The sequence below is a fragment of the Zalophus californianus genome, chromosome 5, assembly GCF_009762305.2.
Source record: "Zalophus californianus isolate mZalCal1 chromosome 5, mZalCal1.pri.v2, whole genome shotgun sequence".
In the NCBI taxonomy this organism is placed as follows: Eukaryota; Metazoa; Chordata; class Mammalia; order Carnivora; family Otariidae; genus Zalophus; species Zalophus californianus.
Genome location: NC_045599.1, coordinates 74,413,901 through 74,439,807, shown reverse-complemented (window position 1 = coordinate 74,439,807; position 25,907 = coordinate 74,413,901). Strand labels below are relative to the sequence as shown.

The following is a 25,907-nucleotide window of genomic DNA, read 5'->3' as shown; positions in this document are numbered from 1 at the left end:
CTCTGGGAGCCAAAGTTTTAAAAATTGCTGGAACTTGTTCAACTAGAAAATGTCTTTGCTAACCCAACACTCTGTGACTGGGTGAACATTTCTTTGAAGATAGGCATCAAATATCTTATGTATGCAGAGGCAAGCGAGAAAACAAACAGCTGCCTGTCCCAACCTCAGTTTACCTCCCAATTCTCCAAAATGCTCCAAACCCTGAAAATCCATGGAAGTTTCTAGACTGAAGTTTGGTTACTCACCTTGGACTGAAGGGTGAGTGGAGGGACTGGGAGAAGCAGACCAACTATAAAAGTCAGTTTTCTTCAAACCAGGACGCGAGGCTTCAGTGGGGGAGGGTGTCAAGCAGGAAGGGGATTAAAGCCCTCACACAAAATGATATATGAGAAGAATAGCAGAAGTAAACTGATGGTCTCTTTCTCCTTGTAAACCCACCATTAGCCGTTGAAGGGAGTCAACTCTGGGGCCTGATGTCATGTATTTAGTAGTGGAGCTGGAGAAAACTATACATTCTGCCCAATTTGGTGATTTTGGTATTTTGAGGAAACATGAGGGTTTTAGAACTAGCATGTAAATATATCAGAGGCAGCAGCATAGAAACAAGCTACTGAGACAAACAAACAAGGAACTCAAACTGCAGAGACTTCTACAAAATCCTTGCCTACTGCAAACCAAAAGCATGGCTCCAACCCTCGCTGTCTCTGGACCAAAGGCCAGATAAGGAGACCTGAAAGGTCTCAGTGCTGAACTCTTCCCAGGGGTCTCTGATGCCATGTTTGCTCTTCCCCCAAAGCACCCAGGCACCAGTAGAATTGGGCAAGAATGATGATCAAGGCCAGTTTTCAAAGGGAAAAGGTAGTTCCTTGGCAATAGGCAGCTTGTTAAGCATATGTAAGTAGAGAAGGGCTCTGTTTGGGGCTGAGAGGGGTGAAGGGCAAGCTGTGAGGAGGGAAGGTTGCTTGTTGGTACCTCTGCAAATGATGACAGCAGCTTGGAGTACCATCTGGCAAGAACACCTCCTCCCCCTTGACTCCCTGCATAGCTCACCAGCCTCTGTAGCACCCTCAGGGCCAATCAGGGACCTCCCAAACTGCCACTGAAAAATCATAATTCCCAGCCCTGAGGTCCCACTTGTAACCTTCTTTGCCAAGCAGGGCAGTGGGGCATGCTTTGAGTGGTGATGTAAATTCTAAGTGTAGAATTAAATGAGTTAATATATACAGAAAGCTCTTAGGAAATGGCCTCGCACAAGGTAAGCACTATAGAGTTAGCTATCAATACCATCATTTTCCACACAGGGAAACCAAACACAGAGAACCCAGACAGTCTGCCTACAGGGTGCAGGGTGCAGGCTTGTAACCATTTCACTCTTCCTAAATGAAGAAACCAAGAAACCAAGCGCTGAGGGATATGTCAGACATCCGTCATGCAAGGTAGAGACTGATTTCAAATCTGGGTCTCTTGACTCCAGATCTGGTATCTTTCCACCTCAGCCTGTGGCCCTTGCGTATCATAACAGGTGTGAGAGAAAAAATGACAAAGGTAAAGGAGTGTCCACAACACAGCAATCTGTCCCGTCTTCGACCAGAACCATGAATGTCACTATGAGCAGAATATGGCCCTCTGGAGCCAAGACAAGTAGGAGGAAGAATAGAGTCCATCAGTCCAGAAACACCGTTCCTAAAAATTCACTGAGCTATTACCACTAAGTTATCTCTGACAGGTGTGTTCTGACACGTTAGCAAAGAAGCGCTCATTCCCCACAGGGAGTTCTTTGCGTTTAGCCAAACATACTAAGTTGTGCTTGAAGTCAAAATAATCGTCCACTTCTGCCCTGGAGAGTTTCAAATACACAGTGACTTGCTAGGTGTCCAGAAATTGATCACTTCATCATCAAATGAACCAGCCAGGGGAGTAATTGCTCCAACAGGAAGGTTAACAGGCGAGAAAATGAATCATCTCATGGTTACAAATGTTTCTGCTGCCATGACTAAAAATTGCTGTGATTTTTTTTTTTTTTAAAGTTCAGATGCCTAGATATTTTACTGCTGAAAATGTCAAGCCACTGAGTTATTGTTATAATTACTGACCACTCCGCGATAGCATTTCATGACTATTTTTTTTCTGTTGTCATGCAGTCAGCATTATAGATTCTGAATAAATTTGAGCCATTGCTGATCTGCTTTCCAGCATGCAGCATTATTGGCTCTGAAGGAAGCGTTAGCTTTGTAGACTGTGAACATATATTATGAGTAATATCAGGGTACAAATATTACCAAACCTTTAAACATGCTCTTTGTTTCCTAATAAAACTCTTGTAAGGTCCTCCAAGGGGCCTGTCTCAGCTAACCTTGGAATTCACTCAGCTTATTAAGTTAATACAGTAACGTGCCAACTCAGGGCTTCTCTAATTGTTGCTGCATGCAGTAGGATGTGATGGTTTTTAGAAGTGGCTTATTTAAAAGCTTTGTACTTCCTTGGAAGAAGGGTTCATGTAATGCGACTAAATTATTATAATCATCATACATATTCATTAAATCAAGTTATTTTTCAAGTATATACAGAATAAAATATGCTAGACTTTACTTCTGAAACAGGACAACACCTTTCTAATGCAGGTGTGCCTCACTTTAAATAAACCAGTGGTTTTCTGATCAGTTGAATGTGTGTGAAGGGGTTTTTGTTTTTGTTTTTGTTTTTTGGCAGTGTCCAAGCTGGGTGAGTCCCTCTTTGGGTATCTGTTCTCTTACTAGCATCTGTTATTCAGAGGCCTTGCTGATCCATATCTGGTCCCTCCTTAGGCACCGAGAAGATAACTAGATGATCTTTTGAGACCACCCAGGTATGGGCACCTTTTACCCAGCAATATCTAAAAAGAGATCTGATGGGTAATATTTCAGAAAGCAAATGACCTTATTTGAGAAGAACCAAAGTAAAACTGGACACAGATTTACTTGACAATTAAGTTAGATAAATATCACTTACAGCATATGTAACCTAGGTGTGGACTTATTTAATCTTTCTTCACAGAGAAATTAGTAAAGAAATTAGAATTAGAAATTTGGCCCTGGGTGGCTTGGGTCGAAGTGTCAGTCCCTTTCTTGCATCATCCACCTTTGGGATTCCCAGTGACATTCCCCTATGGGGCTGCTCAGATTCTGTCTGCGTTCTCTCAGCCCTCTCTACCTGCAGAAAGTTTCCTTATTACAGTGAATGCTGCTGTGGGTAATTTCAGCCCAGATTTCTTGCTACCCCCTGCACATTTATACATGGCTTCATCTCATACTGATAGTGTTGCTCTCCTGTGGTGCTCTTCTCTGCAGCTAGTCCCAGATCTGCAAATTTTCTCATTGTTAACCTGCCTCCTAGGTTAGGCCTCAGCTATATCTCACAATTTTTCTCAGCTGCACTGCAGAGCATCTCCTGGCTTCTGGGGAATTAGGGACAAGAGATGGGCAGAGAAGCTATTACTCGGGACTCCTATCTATGCTTCAGCTAAGGCAGCTTGGCTTTGAGTTCTAATTACTTGTAGTGTTCTGTTGAGATTTCATTCCAAACAAGATCTCCTTGCAAACAAACAGAGGCTTCCCACATTCAAAGGAAAAAATAGATCTCTCATGAGAAAAGTAGTATACAATATGAAGCCTTCTTTAATCTAGCATAGCTACAAACCTCTACATGACCCAAATGGCCACAAGTATCAATGACTTTATTGCTTCTCCTTCTCTTTCTGGCGTCAGTTCTCTTCCTGGTCTTGCACTCCAGACTGGCCAAGATGATGATGCAGCTGAATTGACCCATACTGGCCAGTATGGGAGAATGATAGCCTCACATTGTCCATTACATATTTCTGAACTGACTTCCAAGAGCACTGACTATTCCCTATCAGCCATTCTAGTATACAAGATGAAGAGGTTTTGCTTTGGCTAGGGTTGCCAGATAAAATATAGGACACCTAGTTAAATTTGAATTTTAGATAAACAAAAAACTTTTTTTAGTAAAAGTATTTCCCAAATATTGCATGGGATATGCTCATACCAAACAACTGTTTGTATAGTCTCACAGACTTAATATTTTGGTGACATGGTTAAAGCAATTACTTATATACATATCAAAGCGCAATAGTGAAGATGAAAGGGGCACCTGGGTGGCTCAGTCGTTAAGCGTCTGCCTTCGGCTTGGGTCGTGATCCCGGGGTCCTGGGATCGAGCCTTATGTCGGGCTCCCTGCTCCGCGGGAAGCCTGCTTCTCCCTCTCCCTCTCCCCCTGCTTGTGTTCCCTCTCTCGCTATGTCTCTCTCTGTCAAATAAGTAAATGAAATCTTTAAAAAAAAATAGTGAAGATGAAAGTCACAGAATTCTTTTAATTCTTTGACTTTTCTTTCCCATTATAAGAGATTTATAATCTCATTGGGAGGATGAGGATGAGAGGAATCTAGTTCTATCTGAGACCAAACAAAGCTAACAACCACCACTTTGCAAACTATGTATGAATGGTTTTTACTAAACAAAAATTTCTGTCTAGCAGATGCTTTAATCATTCCTTTTCTAAGCTGAAGAAAATGTCTGCATTTAAATATAGTTACATGGCAAATGTACAGTCAGTCAAAAATGTTTATTGAGTGTGTACTAGGTGTTAACCATGATTAACATATGGTTCTTGCCTGGCAAGAGTTCAGAATCCAGGAGAGATACAGAGATATGAACAGATAATCACAAGGCAATGTGATAGGTTCTCAAACAAAACAAAAGCACAGTTCAGTGGGTGTGACTAACAGGACTCAAGGAGTTGGGGATCTTAGAGGAGGTTACATTTAATCTGGTCTTTAAGGACCAGTAAGAACTTCCCAGGCAGAGAAGGAGAGCAAAGGGATTCCCAGCAGGGATTAAAAAAAAAAAAAAAAAAAAGTCATGAAATCATGAAGGAGCTGCCATGCTTGTGAGGCAGAGAAGGTTCTGGTCTAGTCAAAACTCAGAGGAGGGACAAGAGCCCACTCACTCAGTCTCACTCACACTACTACTACATAGGAAAGATGAGGATGGCCTCAGTCCAAGTCAAAACTCAGTAAGAGCAAGAGGAAGAGTAATAAGAGCAAGTGATCACAGAGCCCAACAAATAATCAAAAGTAAAAGGAGAGATGCCTAACTTCTGTAAAGGTAAAAGTAAATTGCTGCTGTAGCTCTAACAACTTTTATTCCCATTTCACTGTGGCAAAAGCCAATTTTCCATGTGAGGCTGGTTTGGAGGGTTCCAGAAAGTAATTGGCTACTTTTCAATTTTGGAGATGATGAGCAGAAACATTTCCCAGGTAGGTATTACCCTGCCATATTGTGTGAAAAAAAAAGGAACAAAAAGCTTCTAATGATTCTGTTACAAATCCTGTGTTAACAAGATTTCAATCTGGCTGGAAAGCAAAGATTCTGTGCCTGCTAGAGCTATGTATGCTTGAATACTGCACAGCCATAATTTATGATCGATGAGAGCCCAGTGGTGCAACATCAGTAGGAGAACATGGCAAAGAGCCAATGTCCAAGTTTAACAGAACAACAGAAACTGTCTTTCTGATGTCTGACATGCCTTCAATCATTTGATGTGTCTTTCATAACTGATCTTATAAACTTAACTATTAAAACTTGAAAGACAATGGGATACCACTACACACCTACTAGAATGGCTCTAATTAAATATATATAATACACATATTATATATATTTAAATGACAATAGCATGCTGATAAGGATACAAAGTGGCTAGAACACTTATATATTCTGGCGGGAATTCTACTTTGGAAAAAAGTTTGACCGTTTCCGGTAAAGGTAAACTTACATGTAGGTTACCCTAGAGACTTGGAAACCTATATCCACACAAAGATATTTATATGAATGTTTAGAACAACTTAATTCACAAATGCTAAAAGCCAAAAACGAACCAAAATGTTCATCAACTGGTAAATAGATAAATTATGTTATATCCACATGGCAACAAAAAAGAAAAAACTACAGATACATGCACCAACATGGACACATCTCAAAAGCATTATGCTAAGAGAAAAAAGACTCAAGAGATTACATACTGAATGATTCAATTAATTTGTTACTAGAAAAAAGGAAAAAAAAACTACAGAAACAGATCAGAGCAGTGGCTTTTAGTAGCTGGTCAGGGGAAGGGATTTAATAAAAAGGCTCATGAGAAATTATTCTGTATCTTGATTTTGGTGGTAGTTACATGACTACATAGATTTGTCAAAATTCATTGAGCTGTATTCCCAAAAAGTAGGAATTTTACTATGTGTAAATTATATCTCAAGAAAAAGCAAAATTAACTTGTATATTTAAGATAGAAAAAAGAAATGAGTTGTAAGTGGGCATTATCTTGAATTTTCATTTGAGTATTGGTTTGACCATTTCCAGCTCTGAAGGCTTTTGACCATTCGTTAGACTTTTATTGACCATAACATACATCCTAAAGATCATATTTAATGGTAGATTTGAAAGTCTATCAGCCATTTGTGGCCAATTTTGAGAGAATTTATTCCTACTTACTATGGCATCCATTGTATGCAATAAACAAACTTCTCTCCTATGTGGCTAGGGAGGTCCTAGTTATGTACCATCTTTGAAGAGATTGAGGATATAGTCACTTAAATCATTTTCTGTGTTTTATGGTCTAGATGAGTAATTCCAATTGATTGTATAGCTTATACAGATTAAAACAGCAAAAAAGAGACCACTTGGGAATATTAACACAGTGGTAGCCAAATAAGCTGTGTATCTTGAGCACTGCATTTTATGAAGAAGTCCTGAGTACTACAGAGGGAAATACGGAGGGGTTTCTTTTACTACTTTCTTTCGGCAACAGTTCTTTTGCTTTGTTAGAACATTGACAGAGACAGTCTCAAAACACAAAGCCAAGACTAATTCACCAGCGGAGCCAGCGTTTCCCTTTGAAAATAGGTTTCTTATCTTTCTTGTTTTGATAGTCCTGGTGTTGGGACGGAATACTCCTGAGGCATTCCTTCAATAGATGAGGCAGTGCTTCTTTTATGAAAAGCTAATCTAAGTTAATTAATTGCTCATCAAGGGGACAGAAAACAAAATCAGTGGGTCTTGAGAAACACAACAAAGGAGTAACCAACCCTTGGACCAATTCTCTACGGTGACATCTTGAGGCATGTCAGGAGACATCTGGCTCTAGGTTTCCAAGCAAGTACTCATCAAGCGAGAGGTAGGGAGAAAATTAACCTTAAAATTCATGTAGAATTGAAATTATAAAGCACAGTCTTATGTAGGCAAGTTTTCCATTAAACTATGTGCTGTGAATGTACATGTGAACTGCTGGTTATAATATGACTTCGTATCAGAGTCTTTCACCCAGTGTTCCTGGCAGTAGTGTTTTATGAAACGTGCATGTGCCAACAAAGCAGTAACTAGTGTGCGGTGGAGCAGGCAGGATGCTCCTGGCCAACAGGGGCATGGGGACTGGGCAGGCACGAAGTACAATTTTACCAAAGAGCAGAAAATTTTGATGTTTCCCGACATAGTGATTTGTTCTCCCAAGCATTTCAATATGCTACTGGGAGCCATGGCCAACCACTTTCAAGTGACTTTATTAGAATATTTCAGTCTTTTTACCCTGCCTTCCTTTTCAGTGCCTTGTTAATTTGATCCCAGATACTGAATCATTTGGCAAATTAAAAGGCCTTACTATAAAAATGAGAATTCTCTGTTCTGCCTTTCATTTTTGACATACACACACACACACACACACACACACACACACACACACACACACGCACATCCTTACCTTAGGGTCCCAAGAACTTTGCATTTTTTACAAAAATCTTCTCCCTGACTGAAATTATTTAAAGGAGCTAATACCTGGACCCTTTGTTCAAGTATTTGGCATTAAAACTGTTATTTGTTTAAATTTCAATTTTAGAAGTCTTGAAAGTCTACTTCCAAAGTTTCTTATCATTCAACCCATAGCCAGTGGTTGCCAGAAGTCTGTATATTTGTCAGGTACAGTTTGGATTTGTCCTCAGACACCGGAAAATGATGTTAATATCCCTACATGACAGAATTAATAATAATAGCTAATCTTTACCATGTGCCAGGCCCTGTCACTTTATTTGTATTAATTTATTTGAACTTCACAAAAAATCCACAGAAGTAGGTATAATTACTTTAACAATGAGAAATGAAGTCAAACATCCTTCCTGCATTCACAATCCTGTCTCCACCATTTGGGTGAGCAATCACACTTATCCTGTGTTAGACAATGAGAAACAAAGACTGCCAAATAGCAATTTGAGACATAGATGAATTTATAGGATTTCCTGGCATGCAAGGTCTGCATTACTCAGGTACAAGCAATTCTCTCACCAAGCAGCAAGTGAAAGGACCAGACTTAGAGCCAAAAGAGGAGGAAGGCAATATTCTGAGCCCAGGCTTCTGCATTGTGGATTGTTTCCATCCCTTCTCTGCAAATGGTCATTTGCTCGTTTTACCTCACTGATACAGAGAAGCTAGGTTTCCGAACAAGTCTGAGATGAGTTGCAAAAGATGCCAGTAGGCCTAGGATCATCCAGCAAACATGCTGGATGCATGTGCTTAAGCTGTGGCTAGATTTCTATTTCACATCCAGCAGATAAAATGCGACAACACAACATCTATATATTGGGGTAGGACTAGAGTCTAGGTGGAGTGAAATGGATATGAACCAGATGCTTCTTCATTTCTCTGTTCTCCGAGGACACAGGCACACTCACCACAGAAAGTACCGTACAAGATCAACTCCGGTAATTTCTAACTTGCTTACAAGCTTTATATTTGGAAACTCTTCGGCAAACAGTGCTCCCAAGACTTCTATGGGAGGCAAAATAAACTGAGCAGAAATGTTTCCTTGTGCCTACTAGGATTTTAACGACTTAGAAGCCTGGCATGGCCATACCACAGCTCAAGAAAAAGGGGGAAAAGCACAAAACGAAACAAAAATAAGATAGCTTATCTCAGACTACCTAAGCCTGGTCCATCCTTGGCTCTTCTGTCATTGGCACAGAACATGTTTTGAATTCCCACTGTTCTAGGTTATCCTCCTGCTCAGTTAACAGCAGGAGAGAGAGTGTAAGGATAGGCCAGCAGCTAGTGCAGCTCCTGTAAAATGTCATCCCAAGAATGATGTTTCACATCAAACATGAAGCTGGATGAGATAAACATAGGCATTACTCCAGTCCTCTCCCTCTCTGCCAGCAGAATGCCACAACAGCAGCAAATCCACGAGACATAAGCACAAGTCCATCTGGTTGGATGTGGAGAAAAACCTTACAGTAGAGATAAGAAATTGTCTATTAGGTAGCTTTATACCCTACTCCCCCAATTTTTCCCTCAGATTGTTCTTTTATATAAAGCAGTTGCTCCCCGAATCTCCCTTTCTAAAAACTAATATTCCTGGAAAGAATAAGCATCTGGCCATATTAACTCCCTGCTCTAAACTTTCTAATACTGACCCTTTGTCAAATGACACATTTCATAAAGGACTTACTGAAAAAGAAAGCTGTCTAAATATGTACAAACAGCAACAATAAGGACAAAACTAACTTTCAGCCTGTGCATTTATAAAGACTTTCTAAGATTGTAAATAATTCTCTGGTTGCTATGACTGTGTGATTTTAGAACTGACCCCAGAAGACATAAAAATAATTCAAAATTACACAACATCCAATTACCAAACACTATCCAGTGTAGGGGAATAATAAAAAATTATCAGTTAGGTCTAAGAGAGTGGTCAGTAAGCTGCTAGGGAATCTGAAGCTGGGTCAACATCCTAGGGTTCCTGTCTCTGAAAACCAGTCAGTCCATAATGCAAAATGAGGAACAAATAGCAAAGACACATTTTCATCCACACCCACATTATTGAAATAGTTTGGATATAACCAGCATACCTGATCAGACACCATCAAGAGAGATTTGATTCAACCAGCAGCCAAGGGTTCAGAATTTTACCTAATTACCTCTGTTCATAATTTTTCTCATAGGCTTCTTGGTTCACATGTCACTGTATATTTTCAGCTGCTTGATTAGTATAGATTCACTATTCCAGTTGTTTTGCAGGAAACAAACATAGCAAAGCTCTAGCCTCTGTACCCTGAGAATTTATCCTCTAGACACAGAAGAATGCTTCAACAGAAAGTAAATTACAAAGAATTATATATAAAGCTACGTGACAACAACCACAGACTACTATCTTAAAAACAAATGCACATTAGCTGAAGATTTACATTAAAAAGCAATCAACCTAGGACACGTTTAATAAGAAAAGATTTCCTGAAGGGAGACAGTTTATGACACATATTAAAAAGGACTTTATAGACATGGATTCTAAAAGAGAAGAGAAGGTACCAGCAAAGGCAGAGATACTGTACTGTTTCAAGTGGAAAAATTTTGTTATGGAGAAATAAAAGTGGATCTAACCAAACCAGAAAATGTAGCAAGCCCTGTAGAAGAAAATGCTATAATGTAGGCTCTGCTATTCAGTTAGAGTTTTGTATGTTGAGTAGTTTTTACACTTAAAACAACATGGCTTCTCTTCAATAGGAAATACTATTCTAAAATTTCATGTAAAAAACTTAAAAAATTAAAAAAATTAAATTTTGTATAAAGCTTTAGACATTTTATAGCATTTATTTTCTCTCTAATTAAAAAGTAACAACTGGGGGCACCTGGGTGGCTCAGTTGTTAAGCATCTGCCTTCGGCTCAGGTCATGATCCCAGGGTCCTGGGATCGAGCCCCACATCGGGCTCCCTGCTCCACAGGAAGCCTGCTTCTCCCTCTCCCACTCCCCCTGCTTGTGTTCCCTCTCTCGCTGTGTCTCTCTCTCATAAATAAATAAAATCTTTAAAAAAAATAAAATAAAAAGTAACAACTGTTCTTGATAGAAAGTGTGAAAAATATAGTAAAATACAAAGAGGAGTTTTAAAATCTTCTATAAGACCACTATTTAGACATAACCATTGTTAACACTTACAGCCTTTCAATTGTTTTACTCTGTGTGCGTGGTTTATATGAGATGCTTTATTATATGCAAAATTTGGGTATATTACTGCAAATATAGTTTTATATTTTTTTCCACTTTTAATATTTTAAAATTAACATCTGCCTTATGTGACATTACTTCTGGGACTTTTTCTATTGCTCTGATTTCATTAATTTTTTTTCCCAGTTTCCATTATTTTTGACAAGCAGGAGCAATTGCAAATAAAGGCTCCAGTTATGTTGTCTGAAAGAAATAATCCCAAACTGAATGAATCTCTTAGCTTGATAGTATCATGCTTTGGTTTCCTAGACTAAAATATTCAGAGATGACTACATTAGTGAAGATTTCATACACCCTGATTCTGTGGAATGATAAGGGACTAACCCTTAATATTTGTTCCAGATTTCTTCTGGGCTTTTAGAGTTTGTTCGTTCCTATTTCACTTTGGGAACCAGAAATCTTGTCTTCAAATTAATGACAAAATACTTTTCTTTACCATTGTCAATGTCATTATTAAATCATATTTATGAATGAATTGAGTAATACCAAAGGCATAACGTCCTCAGTGGGCCCACTGGTTCAGAATGTTGAATTGTACTACTCTTCCATCATTCCCAAAGTCCAGCATGCCTCCTCTTCCAAAATCAGCTTATCCTACTCAGGCACAAAAGCAGTAGTTCATTTTTACTACATCTCCATGGTGGGTGTTAAATTCAAAAGAGAGATATAAAAAGCACTATTATATTAAATACAGCTATTCAAGATGACAATTCTTTTTCTTCCTAAAAATAAAATTATCTATCATCTATCATCTATCTATCTATCTATCTATCTATCTATCTATCTATCTATCTATCTATCTATCATGTATCATCGTCTATCTCTCCATTATGCATTTGAGTCTATTATCGGAAATTTCTATCTATAGTTTGCTTGCTTCAGTATTCATCATAGTAAAAGACATCAGGAAGTATCTTTTCACTTAGTAGTGAATGTTTCACAAATAGAGAGACATAACATTGGGGAATGTTTCCCTATTAACTGATGAAGATTTCTTCTGGGGATGCTCATGTGCCCAGCAGCTATGGTCAGGTGTCATAAGCAGATAAATATTTTATGCCTTGCTCTCCCTCTATTTCTGAAATCTTAAGGAAAAGTTATGGAAATGAAAAATTTCTACAGTTATGAAAATAAGTCCAGGCAAGAAGGTATCTATGCTGGCTGCTACCTAGAACTGTTTACCTTCTTCTGTCATACAGAGTAGGGTGACCCTTCCAAAGCCTGGTGGCTATAAATGTTCAATGTAAAACTGACAATCTTGAATGATGACTTAATTTTTTTAAATGAGAAAGTGTATAAAACATATTGCTTAGGTTTGGCCACTTGCAAAAACATTACAAGACAAAATATTTTCAACAAAAATGCTTGTACATTATTCTATTAGACACTGCAAAGGGAAATTTTCAGAGACTGGCCATTTCCTTTTGTACATAGTAACATGTGTTCCTTCTTAGCAGATAGGGAAAAACAAATCAGATTTTTCTCAACTTCCTGGGCATTGAGAACTGGTTCAGCTGGACCTATGCCAGTTGAACAAAAGGAGCCACTTAAATGCAAGAGAGTCACAGAATTTCAGGAGAAAACTAAAATAATCCCTGAGGTAAGCCCTGTTAAGGAAGCATACTGCTAAATTTTTAAAATGGGAACAAGAGGTCAGTTTTCTTCTACATGCTCTCTTCCTTGTATTTCTTCAAACCACTAAGTAAGTGAGTGTACAAAGAAGCTAGCTATACAAATGAAAAAAAAAAAGGAAGAAAGATTCAATTCAAGTCAATGCATGGATATAGAGCAAGAACTCCCCCAGTTTTTTTTTAAAAGTTGTGACTACTTGAACATTTTACAGACCAATACATTATAAAGCCTGAGTCAACATAGGTTGGTTCAGTAAAATGAGTACTTCAATAGAATAAAACTTTTAATAAAAATAATAATCATTTATAAGTACATGATAATGAGGCCTAAGCTTAAGGACTACACATATTCTAAATACTATTTAGCACAGCCAAATGAAATGCTTCTGGCTTTCTCCTAATAGAAGAAAAAACTGGATGGAACTCCTGAAGAGTAATGGATCCATAACACAAGGGAACATAGAGAACGTGGTCTGCCCACTTTTGGGAAGTGGGACTCCAGGATATCAATGATGCAGCACTAAGAACGAGATTCCCTCTCACCCCACAATCATCTTCCCTCAGGGCTGCCTTGTTGCCCACATCCTGGAGAGCACCATTAATATTATATTCCACATAAATGGTAGCCACTGGAACTGTGCTACACAACAAAGATGTTTCTTACCCAAAGAAAAATGTCAGGAGGTGTTGGCTACTGTATACTTCTACCTTTCACTCAAGCATATATTCAACAACTATTTGTGGGGAATTGTTATCAGTTGAGATTCTTTTAGTTAATATGTCAGAAAACCCAGTTCAACCTAGCTTAATTAAAAAAAAAAGGGATTTATTGTTTCATGTAAATGAATAGTCCAGGGGTATACTGGCTTTAGGCAAATAGATGGTGTCATTGTAATCCTATGTGTCTCTCCACTCCTTGACTCCACTTCTTCTGTGTTGACTGTCCTTTGACAGTACTTTGTAAATTGTTTAGAGCTGTACAAACTACTTAAATTCTTTTTTGTTAATAATCATTTTCTCCTGCCTTTATTAATGCCAAAGGCAACAGAATTATCTTCTGAGGAAAATTAGCCTATTAGTCAATAAATGAATACATAACTTGAGGAATAAAAGTGACCACACCCTTAAGTGAATTTGCATGTCATCCTTGCACAAGGGCCATGCTAATCTTCTCTGTATCATTCCAATTTTAGTATATGTGCTGCCGAAGCAAGCACCACACCCTTAAATGAAATAGACAATTTTATCTGAATCAGAATTGCTGGGGTGGAGCTCGAGGACCTGCATTTTTAACAGCTCTCTATGTAATACATTGCATAAGACCACTGGTCTGCCCATTCAACAGGTAATACCAAGAACTAGTTTGCCTACTTTTGTAAAATGTCTAACGGAATTCAATAGTTATTGTAATATTAAAATGTACCTAAATTATACTAATACTTTTTATTTGTGGCAGTCTTAGGAATGAATGTTTCAAGTTTTCTAAAACAGGCAGGACCCATAGAAGTATCTCAGCTTTTCTTAAACTTCATTCCCTCTGTTTACTCCCACCTTCAGATAACTTTTATTCACATATAATTTTAAGGAAAACTTCGGGTAAAACTTGAAACCCCAGTATGAATTGCTGTGGGTTAGCATATCTTTTTTTCAAGATTTATTTATTTATTTTAGAGAGAGAGAGAGAGAGAGAGCATGCCCATCCACATGAGGGTGCACAAGTCGGGGGAAGGGCAGAGAGAGAGGGAGAGAAGCAGACTCCCCGCTGAGCGTGGAGCCCACCTCGGGACACGATCTCAAGACCCTGAGATCATGACCTAAGCTGAAACCAAGAGTTGGACACTTAACCAACTGAGCCACCCAGGTTCCCCAATAGAAAGATATTCCTGAAAAGTAACTGGATAGTACTCTTCAAGTGCCAGGGTCATGAAAGACAAAGGAAATTGAGGAAACATGGAAACTAAACGAAATGTGGGATCCTAGTTTGGAGCCTGGACCAGAAAAAGGACATCAGTGGGATAAATGGAGAAATTACAACAAAGTCTGTAGTGTGGTGGTATTATATCGATATTCATTTCCTGGTTTAGACCATTGTATTGTGGCTATGGTTATGTAGGATGCTAATGTTAGGAAAAGCTGGGTGAAGGGTATATGGGAATTCTCTGGATGAATTTTGAAACTAAAAGTCTAAAATTATTTCAGAATGGGCTTAGAAAAAAGTAAAATAAAACAAGTTCTCTCCAATGACTGGTGTTGTTTTCTGTCTCCTGACTGGGCCCTGACTGACTGAGGAATAGATGGTACACAGCTGAGGCTGCTGTGCCCTAAATGGCACATCATCCAAACAGAGTCTCACCCAAACCTAAAGAGTCAAATTCATCTATACATGCTGTGCCTGCAGTTTCTTTATTTTCCTTTTCGCTTTTAAATTTAAATTCAATTAATTAACATATAATATATTATTAGTTTCAGAGGTAGAGGTCAGTAATTCATCAGCCTTATATAATACCCGGTGCTCATTACATCCCGTGCCCTCCTTAATGTCCATCACCCAGTTACCTCAGCCCCCAACACCCTCCCCTCAAACAACCCTCAGTTTGTTTCCTGTGATTAAGATTCTCCAATAGTTTGTCTCCCTCTCTGATTTCATCTTGTTTTTTTTTCCTCCCTTCCCCTATGATCCTCTATTTTGTTTCCTAAATCTCAGATGAGTGAGATCATATAATTGTCTTTCTCTGATTGACTTATTTCACTTACATAATACCCTTTAGTTCCATCCATGTCATTGCAAATGGCAAGATTTCATTTTTTTTGATGGCTGAGTAGTATTCCTTTGTATATATATATACCACATCTTCATCCATTCATCTGTCGATAGACATTTGCACTGTTTCCATAGATTGGCTATTGTGTACATTGCTGCTGTAAACACAGGGATGCAAGTACCCCTGGGAATCATTACATTTGTGTCTGTGGTAAATTCCTAGTAGTGCAATTGCTGGGTCATAGGGTATCTCTATTTTCAACTTTTTGAGGAACCTCCATACTGTTTTCCAGAGTGGCTCACCAGCTTGCATTCCCACCAACAGTGTAGGGGGGGTTCCCCTTTCTCCGCATTCTCACCAACATCTGTCATTTCCTGACTTGTTAATTTTAGCCATTCTGAGGTATGAGGAGGTATCTCATTGTGGTTTTGATTTGAATCACTGATGCCGAGTGATGTGGAACATTTTTTCATGTGTCTGTTGGCCATTTGGATGTCTTCTTTGCAGAAATGTCTGTTCATATCTTCTGCCCATTTCTTTGATTGGATTTTTTGTTCTTTGGGTGTTGACCTTGAGACGTTCTTTATAGATTTTGGATACTAGTACTTTATCTGATTTGTCATTTGCAAATATCTTCTCCCATTCTTTTTTTTTTTTTTAAGGATTTTATTTATTTATTTATTTGACAGAGAGACAGCGAGAGAGGGAACACAAGCAGGGGGAGTGGGAGAAGGAGAAGCAGGCTTCCCGCAGAGCAGGGAGCCCGATGCAGGGCTCGATCCCAGGACCCTGAGATCATGACCTGAGCCGAAGGCAGACGCTTAACCACTGAGCCACCCAGGCGCCCTTATCTTCTCGCATTCTGTTCATTGTCTTTTGGTTTTGTCAAACGTTTCCTTTGCTGTGCAAAAGCTTTTTATTTTGATGAAGTCCCAATAGTTCATTTTTGCCTTTGTTTCCCTTGCCTTTGGAGACATGTCTAGCAAGAGGTGCTGCAGTTGAGGACAAAGAGGATGCTACCTGTATTCTCTTCTAGGATTTTGATGGGTTCCTATCCCACATTTAGGTCATTCACCCATTTTGAGTCTATTTTTGTGTATCTTGTAAGGAAATGGTCCAGTTTCATTCTTCTGTCCAACTTTCCCAACACCATTTGTTGAAGAGACTGTCCTTTTTCCATTGGATATTCTTTCCTGCTTTGCTGAAGATTAGTAGACCATAGAGTTGAGGGTCCATTTCTGGGTTCCATTGATCTGTTCCAATGATCTATGTGTCTGTTTTGGTACCAGTACCATACTGTCTTGATGATTACAGCTTTGTAATAGAGCTTGAAGTCTGAAGTCTGAAATTGTGATGCCACCAGTTTTGGTTTTCTTTTTCAACATTCCTTTGGCTATTCGGGGTCTTTTCTGGTTCCATACAAATTTTAGGATTATTTGTTCCAGCTCTGTGAAAAACGTTAATGGTATTTTGATAGGGATTGCACTGAATGTATAGATTGCTTTAGGTAGCATAGACATTTTAACAATATTGGTTCTTCCAATCCATGGAATGTTTTCCCATTTCTTTGTGTCTTCCACAATTCCTTTCATGAGTGTTCTAAAGTTTTCTGAGTATAGATCCTTCGCCTCTTTGGTTAGGTTTATTCCTAGGTATCTTATGCTTTTCGGTGTAATTGTAAATGGGATTGACTCCTTAATTTCTCTTTCTTTTGTCTCATTATTGGTGTATAGGAATGCAACTGATTTCTGTGCATTGATTTTATATCCTGCCACTTTGCTGAATTCCTGTTTGAGTTCTAGCAATTTTGGGGTGGTCTTTTGGGTTTTCCACATAGAGTCTCATGTCATCTGTGAGTGAGTGAGAGTCTGACTTTGCTGATTTGGATGCCTTTTATTTCTTTTTGTTGTCTGACTGCTGAGGCTAGGACTTCTGGTATTATGTTGAACAACAGTGGTGAGAGTGGACATCCCTGCTGTGTTCCTGACCTTAGGGGAAGAGCTCTGTTTTTCACCATTGAGAATGATATTTGCAGTGGGCTTTTGATAGATGGCTTTTATGATATTGAGGTATGTTCCCGCTATCCCTACAGTATGAAGAGTTTTAATCAAGAAAAGATGGTGTAGGGGCACCTGGGTGGTTCAGATGGTTAAGCATCTGCCTTTGGCTCAGGTCATGATCTCCAGGTCCTGGGATCAAGCCCCACGTTGGGCTCCCAGCTCAGTGGGGAGTCTGCTTCTCCCTCTCCCTCTGCCTCTCCCCCTGCTTGTGCTTTCTTTGTCTCTTTCAAATGACTAAATAAAATCTTTTTTTTTAAAGGATGGTGTACTTTGTCAAATGCTTTTTCTGTGTCTATTGAGAGGATCATATGGTTCTTGTCCTTTCTTTAATGTAGTGTATCACATTGATTGATTTGCAGATGTTGAACCACCCTTGCAGCCGAGGAATAAATCCCACTTGGTCATGGTGGGAATAATCCTTTTAATGTACTGTTGGATCCTATTGGCTAGTATCTTGGTGAGAATTTTTCCGTCCATGTTTATCAGGGATATTGGTCTGTAATTCTTTGTGGTATGGTCTTTGTCTGGTTTTGGGATCAAGGTAATTCTGGCCTCATAGAAAGAGTTTGGAAGTTTTCCTTCCATTTCTGTTTTTTGAAAGAGCTTCTGAAGAATAGGTATTCATTCTTTATTAAGTGTTTGGTAGAATTCCCCAGGGAAGCCATCCAGCCCTGGGCTCTTGTTCATTGGGAGATTTTTGATACCTGCTTCAATTTCCTTGCTTGCTATGGGTCTGTTCAGGTTTTCTATTTCTTCCTGGTTCAGTTTTGGTAGTTTATACATCTCTAGGAATGCATCTATTTCTTCCAGATTGCCTAATTTATTGGCATATAGTTGCTCCTAATATGTTCTTATAATTTTATTTCTTCGGTGTTGGTTGTGATCTCTCCTCTTTCATTCATGATTTTATTTATTTGGGTCATTTCTCTTTTCTTTTTGATAAGTCTGCCCAGGTGTTTATCAAATCCTATTAATTCTTTCAAAGAACCATCTCCTAGTTTCATTTGGTTTCTGTTTCACTGATTTCTGCTCTAATCTTTATTAATTCTCTTCTCCTGCTGGGTTTAGGCTTTATTTGCTGTTCTTTCTCCAGCTCCTTTAGGTGTAAGGTTAGGTTGTATATTTGAGAACTTTCTTGTTCCTTCAGAAAGGCTTGTATTGCTATGTACTTCCCTTTGGGACTGCCTCTGATGCATCCCAAAGACTTTGAACAGTTGTGTTTTCATTTTTCATTTGTTTCCATGAATTTTTTTTTTAAATTCTTCTTTAATTTCCTGGTTGACCCATTCATTCTTTAGCAGGATGCTCTTTAGCCTGTATTTGAGTTCTTTCCAAATTTCCTCTTGTGATTGAGTTCAAATTTCAAAGAACTGTGGTCTGAAAATATGCAACGAATAATCCCAATCTTTTGGTACTGGTGGAGACCTGATTTGTGACCCAGTATGTGATCTATTCTGGAGAGTGTTTCATGTGCACTTGAGAAGAATGTGTAGACTGTTGCTTTAGGATTGAGTCCTTTGAATATATCTGTGAAGTCCATCTGGTCCAGTGTGTCATCAAAGCCCTTCTTTCCTTATTGATTTTCTGCTTAGATGATCTGTCCACTGCAGTGAGGCGGGTGTTAAAGTCCCTTACTATTATAAAAATATGGAACACTTCATGAATTTGCATGTCATCCTTGCACAGGGGCCATGCTAATCTTCTCTGTATCATTCCAATTTTAGTATATATGCTGCCAAAGCAAGCACACATCATATCTTTGAGATATTAACATATGTTCTTTTTTTTCCCCTAGCATTTCCTCCATCCCTTCCCTTCATTCAAACAAAGAAGATGCCTGAGAGGAGGGGTAAAACAAAGCAAAAGCCAGAAAAGTCTAATAGTATTTCTGGCTATGGTTTTCAAGTGCCTAAGAACTTAAATGGATAATATCTGGGGTAGAGACAAAATACTCAGAAGAATTAAGAAAAAAAGATCCCATATCTATCACCTCCACCTACCACCTCTACCACACACACATACAGACTAGAAATAGGTTCCCTAATTGGTGATAATAGAGATTTTTGGAAGGTCCTATACAGAAGATCTGATGGGGCCAGGACCTGTAGAGAGAAGGTATAACTGTGGTGAATTTAAGCAGATGAGAATACAGAAAACCCAGAGTCTCTCATGCTTCCTTACTCCCAAAGTTTGACTCAGAAACAGCAAAAATTTTCCTGTATCCCACCCACTCAACTCCACCAAGATTGGCACAGAAGTAAGAGAAAGAGATGGAGAAGTTAAGAGAGCCAGGTAGACACAAATAGAATTTTAGACTATCTTGACTCAGCTGACTAAAACTCTTGGTCATTTGACATGCATTAAATCTTTCTTCTGGAGAAAAAAAATGAACTTGGCTAAGATGGACTGTCATTTGCAGAGTGCAGGACCACAAAACTTGAGCCATTTTATTCCCAAAAGATAATTTGTATATATTACAAAAGGAGTAAAAAAAAGCAAGGGATTATTGACAAAGCCTTTACATCTATTCATAAGAATTTTTATACACCTGTGTATCAGTTATCTATTGCTGCAATAACAAATTATTCCCAAACTTAATGGCTTAAAATTATAATAATTATTTATTATCTCACACAGTTTCTGTAGGTCAAGAATTCCAAGGTGGTTCATTCACATGACTAACAAGTTCACCTTGGCTATTGGCAATTGTCTTCAGTTCCTCTCCTCCACAGAGCTGCTTGAGAATTCTCAAAACATGGTGGCTGGCTTCCCTGGGGAGAGAGATTAAAGAGAAGACAAGACAGAAGCCACAATATCTTTTATGACCAAGCTTCAGAAATTGTACATTTTTCTTTCCCCCAAGATCCTATTGGTTACACAGGTCAAGTCTACTGATTATGGGAGAAGATCACATAAGATCAAGAATGCCAGAAGGAATAGCTCATGAGGCACCACAGCTTGCTACTTCGTAATATTTCCACTACAGAATAGAGGAAGGTTGCCCCAAACAAAAAAGGGGCATTCTAACAAATGTCATCCCTGTCAATCATCTCAGATATAAAAGAGAAATGCAGTACACCTCACTGTCAAAAGGAAGCAGTGTTTTTTGAACTTAACTCTGAATGAAATTTTTGTCCATTTCCTAAAGACAAGGCATAATATGGATGTGGAAAGATTCATCTTTGTTGCTTAGACCAAAAAAATAAAACATGAAACCTCATTAGTAGAGCACTGGGAAACCAGTGTGTGGATATATCTGATTTTTAATTTTATTTTCAATGGAAAATAAAAGAGGCATTGCTATAAAAACTCTTCCAATTAATGTCTGTTTCCTAAAATCCTAACCTACTCATTGCTTTATGAAAATAACCAACTAAATTAGAATCTGGCAAGGAGAATGGAGTTTTTCCTGATCTCTGTCCAAAGAATTATAAGCAGCAACTGGTGTGTACCAATTACTAAGGGAGAGTTTGTCCACTCCCACCTTTGTGCGCTGCCATTGTGTAAGCCCCCAAAACTTGTGTATAACCCCGGAAAGGTAGGTAAAACCCAAATAGCACAATGAAGGCTTAAGCTAAATTAAGACAAAGAAAGACAATGTAGGTTATATTTCTTTCACACATATCCAAAATAGCCACTACCCATGGATTCTGATAAAAATCGAACCAATGTTTGAAGTAGAAGACAAAAATATCACTAATTTTATCTACATGAAACAAAACAATTTGGAAACTTAATCCATTTAATCATTCCCCTCAGTCAACTCAATTTATTCTTTTTAAAGATTTTACTTTATTTTATTTTATTTGAGAGAGAGAGAGTGCATGAACAGGGGGAAGGGCAGAGACAGAGGGAGAAGGACAAGTAGACTCCCCGTGGAGCAGGGAGCCTGATCCCAGGACCCTGAGATCATGACCTGAGCCAAAGATGCTTAACTGACTCAGCCACCCAGGTGCCCCTAGTCAACTCAGAAAAAATCTTCAAATAAGGTTTTAAACAAAATTATATTGTAGGGTCTTACTTCTATTAAGAATAATAAGAATAATAAATCACTTGTACTTTCAGCACTATACTAGGCATATTTTTTCATTTGTCTCGAAAAAACTGAGAATTGTGCATTATTATTTATAATTTACACATGTGAAATCTGAGAGTCAGGTTAAATAACTTACCCAAGAATATTTAGTAAAGCCAAGGTTGAAATTCCTGACTCCAAAACCTGTGTTCCTACACTCAGCTTATGATCACCAATAAAGTAGTCTCCTTTTTTAACACAAGGCAAATTTAAAATATTTTGAGAAATCTTATATATAACATAGAAAGACAAAAAATTGACCATCGTTATCAATTCTAACAAGTACCCACTATGCCCAAAATACTCTAAGATTTAAAAAATAATATAAAAACATATTTCCAAAATTAAGCAGTGTGGCATGGTAACAGCAGTGAGATGGAACATGACACCTAAAACGAAAAATTTCTTACCACACAGTGGGCTCTGTAGTCCAAGGTATTGACTGCAAAACTGCTCAGACCAGACATAAGGGAAAAGGTCTACTAATTAGCTCTAAGAGAAAACCTTAGATGTCTTCACTTTATAAAATATTCTTCATCTACCATATTTCCTCATTCTCATCTAGTTACAACTATCAGAAGGAAAATTTAACTTTGAGACTTTTGAACACTTGTGATTGTTAGCCAAGGGTCTCTTTATCCATGTTTTTAGAGAAACCAAGTCACAAGAAGTCAACTCTGCCCAAGCCATTCAAATGGAGGAAGCCAAAGAATTTTGCCTCATGTCTTCAAGTATAGTATTTTACTTGTCCTTGTAACATAGTCATATACCCAAAGTTTCCTAGTCCTTTGGAAAATGAGATAGTATATATATGAAGATTATAAAACAATGCAGAGGTTTTATTATTTTAGTAGTACATAGACTTTGGAGTTAATATTAATCTACTCATGATTATATAGAATTACTATTTTATCACTTCATTCTGTGCAGCTATATCACTGCTCAGAAATTTTTTTATTCAAGTATAATTAATATACAGTGTTATATTAGTTTCAGGTATACAATTTAATGATTCAACAATTCTATCCATTGCTCAGTGCTCATCACAATAAATGTACTCTTAATCCCCCTATTTCACCCACACCCCCACTCACCTTCCCTCCCACCAGTTTGTTCTGTATAGTAAAGGTCTGGTTTTTTTGTTTGTCTCCTTTTTTCTTTGTTCATTTGCTTTGTTTCTTAAATTCCACACACAGGTGAAATCACATGGTATTTGTCTTTCTCTGATTGACTTATTTCACTTAGCATTATACCCTCTAGGTCCATCCATGTTTTTGCAAATGGCAAGATTTCACTTTTTTATGGCTAATATTTCACTGTGTATATATACCACATCTTCCTTATCCTTCCATCTACTGATGGACACTTGGGCTGCTTCCATAGTTTGCTATAGTAAATAATGCTGGAATAAACATAGAGGTGCATATATCTTTTCAATTAGTGTTTTCGTTTCCTTTGGGTAAATACCCAGTAGTGAAATTACTGGATCATATGGTAATTCTGTTTTTGATTTTTTGAGGAATCTTCATACTGTTTCCCACAGTGGCTACACCAGCTAGCATTCCCACCAACAATGCAAAAGGATTCCTTTTTGTCCACATTCTCATCAACACTTATTATTTCTTGTTGGTTTTGATTCTAGCCATTCTGACAGGTGTATGGTAGTATCTCACTGCGGTTTTGATTTGCATTTCCCCTATGATGAGTGATGTTGATCATCTTTTCATGTTTCTGTTGACCTTCTGTATGCCTTGTTTGGAAAAATGTCTATTCAGGTCCTCTGCCCGTTTTTTTTTTTTTTTTTAAGATTTATTTATTTATTTGAGAGAGAGCGAGCAGGGGGAGGAGCAGAGGGAGAGGGAGAGAGAATCCTCACGCAGCTCCCCACTGAATGCAGAGCCTGACAACAGGGCTGGATCCCAGGACCCTTGGCTGAAATCAAGAGTCAGCCACTTAACCAACTAAGCCATCCAGGTGCCTTCTGCCCATTTTTAATTGGATTATTTGGGGTTTTTGCTGCTGAGTTGTATAAATTCTTTGTATATTTTGGATATTAACCCCTTATTAGATACATTATTTGCAAACATCTCCCATTTAGTAGGTTGTCTTTTTGTTTTGTTGATGCTTTCCTTCACTCTGCAAAAGCTTTCTATTTTGGTGTAGGCCCAATAGTTTATTTTTGCTTTTGTTTCCCTTGCTTGAGGAGACGTATCTAGAAAAATGTTGCTGATATCAAAAAGATTGCTGCCTATGTTTTCTTCCAGGAATTTTACAGTTCAGGTCTCACATTTAGATCCTTATACCTTTTTGAGTTTATTATTATATATGGTAATAGAAAGTGGTCCAGTTTTCCCAACACCATTTGTTAAAGAGACTGTATTTTCCCCATTGTGTCTTCTTGCTTCCTTTGTGATAGATTAATTGACCATATAAGTGTGGGTTTATTTCTGGTCTCTCTATTCTATTCTATTGACTTATGTGTCTATTTTTGTGCCAGTACCATACTGTTTTGATTACTACAGCTTTGTAGTACATCTTAAAACCTGGGACTGTGATACCTCCAGCTTTGTTTTTCTTTTTCAAGATTGCTTTGGCTATTCGGTTGGGTTTTTTTTTGTTTTGTTTTGTTATTTGTTTCCACATAAATTTTAGGATTATTTGTTCTAGTTCTGTGAAAAATACTGTTGGTATTTTGATAGGGATTGTATTAAATTTGTAGATTGCTTTGGCTAGAATGGACATTTTAATAATATTTGTTTTTCCAACCCAGGCACATGGAACATATCTCATTTGTTTATGCTATCTTTAATTTCTTTCATCAGTGTTTTATAGTTTTTGGAGTGCAGGTCTTTCACCTCCTTGGTTAAGTTTATTCCTAAGTATTTTGTTCTTTTTAGTGCAACTGTAAATGAGATTGTTTTACTATTTTCTCTTTCTGCTACTTCATTATTAGTACACAGAAATGCAACTAGTTTCTGCATATTAATTTTGTATCCTATGACCTTCCTGAATTCATTTATCAGTACTAGTAGTTTTTTAGTGGAATTTTTAGGGTTTTCTATATACAGTATCATGTCATCTGCAAATAAAGTTTTACTTCTTCCTTACCAATTTGGATGCCTTTTATTGATTGATTTTTTTTAAAATATGGAACACTTCACGAATTTGTATATCTTCCATGCACAGGGGCCATGCTAATCTTCCCTGTATCATTCCAATTTTTTAGTATATGTGCTGTAGAAGCAAGCACTATTTCTTCTTCTTGTCTGATTGCTGTGGCTAGGACTTCCAGTACTATGTTGAATAAAAGGGGTAAGACCAGACATCCTTGTCTTGTTCCTGATCTTAGAGGAAAAGCTCTCAGTTTTTCTGCATTGAATATGATGTTAGCTGGGGTTTTTCGTCTTTGGCCTTTATTGTGTTGAGGTATGTTCCCTCTAAATCTACTCTGTTGACAGTTTTTATCATGAATTGATGTTGTACTTTGTCAAATGCTTTTTCTGCATCCATTGAAATGATCATATGGTTTTTATCCTTTCTCTTATTAATGTGATGTATGATATAGCTTGATTTGTAAATATAGAAGCACTCTTGCATCTCTGGGATAAATCCCATTTGATTGAGGAGAATGATTTTTTTTTAATGTATTGTTGGATTGAGTTTGCTAGAATTTTGTGGAGGATTTTTGCATCTACGTTCATCAGAGATAATGGTCTGTAGTTTACTTTTTTTAATAGTGTCACTGTTCAGAAATTTTTGAAATGGGTTTTTGCAAATTGGAAAGAAGAGGGGTGGCTGCAGGAAATATTTCTTAAGTTGTTAGAATTCCATTCTCAGATGACTTCTTTTTAGACTGCTGTACCTCACCAGTAGCAGGCTGGCACTGATGAGAAAACAAAAATAATTATGTAATTATTATGAAACTCTGTGTTCAAAGGTACTTTTTACTTCACAAATGGCAGGGGAGTGGGTAGGGAACCAGCCCCCTTGTCTCATGTAATTTCCTCCAAAGCAACTGAAGACATATAAGAAAGTTTATAGCATTAGTTCAATGTGCATCCAAGATTTTCTTGCTCTTAATGGTCAGATTCACTGTGCAGTTTAATAGCCAAAATCCTTCCCACAAAATAAGAAAAGGACTGAAATGCCATCAGAAACTCAAAACAGCTTTTGAAAAAGTGAAAAGATTTAAAGTTCAGCATATTTATGTCTTATTTCACTATCTTCAGTGTTTTGAAAAATGCTAAAAGCAGAATTAATACTTAAAATCCCACCATGAAAAGG

The 25,907-nt window shown here is 37.9% G+C and overlaps 3 non-coding genes across 3 annotated transcripts; all 3 read right to left on the bottom strand.

The window, feature by feature from the left end:
• Nucleotides 1-13,834: 13,834 nt before the first annotated feature.
• Nucleotides 13,835-13,943, bottom strand: LOC113930007. The gene has a single exon (XR_003522393.1). It is a non-coding gene; the product is annotated as a U6 spliceosomal RNA (small nuclear RNA).
• Nucleotides 13,944-19,189: 5,246 nt separating this feature from the next.
• LOC113929992 lies at nt 19,190-19,296 on the bottom strand. Its single transcript, XR_003522378.1, has one exon. It is a non-coding gene; the product is annotated as a U6 spliceosomal RNA (small nuclear RNA).
• A 5,468-nt stretch (nt 19,297-24,764) lies between these two features.
• On the bottom strand, nt 24,765-24,873 carry LOC113930012. Its single transcript, XR_003522397.1, has one exon. It is a non-coding gene; the product is annotated as a U6 spliceosomal RNA (small nuclear RNA).
• Nucleotides 24,874-25,907: the final 1,034 nt, after the last annotated feature.